Here is a 1,657-nt window from a genome sequence, read left to right as displayed (position 1 = left end):
AAAAAAAAAAAAAAAAAAACTGATTGGACACAGATTACTAGGGAGACTCAGAATCAAACAGATCTCAAGAATTCAACCAAAAACAAAAAACAGAGAGAACTGTTGTAATTTTCTGAGAAAGAGAAAATAGAAAATTCAAGTTATGAGTTGGAGGAAGACTTGAAAAACAAAAAAAAAAGAGCTTTTCCGATGATCGAAAGGGTCGAAAAAGAAATAAAAAGTTGCGATTTTCAAAAAAGAAGAAAAGAAGAAAAATTTGTTTAATTTTTTTTTCTTTTTTTTGTCTCTTCCTAAAAGTTTGATTTCCGTTATCTACACGCGCCGATTCGATGTTTTATGTTTTAAGAATGGGCCTTTTAGTGGCCCAATTAAGTGTAATTTATCATTTTTGAATTTTGATGATGAGAATGATCATCAAGTTATCGAGAAAATGGTTACCTGTGTAAGTAAGTAAAAATGGTGTTTGCCAAAAAAAAAAAAGTATAAGTAAGTAAAAATGGTTATCTCAATTAAGTGTAATTTATCATTTCCTCGAAAATTTGTATAAGTAAGTAAAAATTGCATATATATACGTAAGAGACGTACAAATGGCATATNTTTTTTTTTTTTTTTTTTTTTTTTTTTTTTTTTTTTTTTTAAATAGATACCGTTTTCATTAATAAGCAACAGAAACTTTACAAGAGTTGGAGATTACATTAGATAAGAACACATTTCAGAAGTAAAATATTATGGGGCTTGGAAGTGAGTGAACCATAAACATAGGTAATCAGCTTGTGGGGGGGGAGGTAAGAGCTGATCTTCCTGAGTTATTTCGGTCCAACCATAAGAGTCTACGCCGGAGTTAGAGCTGAATATCTCGTTGGAGCTGGGCTTCTGAGCGGAAAGCAGGACCATGGAGTCTAGAGTTTCTCTCTTTCCAGATAGCATAGATCAAAGCATGGAAAACTAGTTTGCAAATTGAATTAAGTTTCCTATTTGTGGTGGGAGACTTAATCCAATTTACAAAACCATCAAAAGTACTTGGAGGAAGGGGTTGAAATCGTTCATAGAATCTATTCCAAAGATTTAGAGAATAAGGACAAATGAAGAATAGGTGGTTCCGTGATTCTGCACCTGTCTGACATAGGAGGCAAGTTGGTGGAACAGGTAGACTCCAGCGAATCAATCTATCACGTGTAGTGAGCCTATCTTGGACAGTAAGCCAAGCCATGAACGCCATTTTAGGAATGCGTTCTTTGAACCAAATCTGAGTATGCCATGGGACTGAATTACCAGGAGGATGCTGATGCCGCCAACTTCTAAGCGAAGAGAAAGTGTCAATAGTTTGCTCTGGATCAGTCTTCCACTGGTAAGTATCGTTTCCCAAGCCTTGCTGTGGAGGTTTGTATCCTTGTAGGCAAGCTCGAAGCAAAAGAACAAGTGGGTGTCAACTTCTGGGGAGAGTCCAGCTGTTGTTTCTTGAGGCTTCACACACCCTAGCTTGGTAAGGGATACCCGTGACTCTTGGACCCTGATCCCCGATGACACCCATTAGGGGACCAAGTCCCGTCCAGTTGTCGTGCCAGAAAAGGCTTGTTCTCCTGAGTGAATTTCCAGTTGAACGTTGCACTTGCTGTTATGTTTCCATTCGACCAGGCCATGAAATTTGGATAAACGC

The sequence above is a fragment of the Camelina sativa genome, chromosome 1 (genome assembly GCF_000633955.1).
Source record: "Camelina sativa cultivar DH55 chromosome 1, Cs, whole genome shotgun sequence".
In the NCBI taxonomy this organism is placed as follows: Eukaryota; Viridiplantae; Streptophyta; class Magnoliopsida; order Brassicales; family Brassicaceae; genus Camelina; species Camelina sativa.
The sequence above is the reverse complement of the archived record's forward strand: the minus strand, read 5'-3'. Positions refer to the sequence as shown.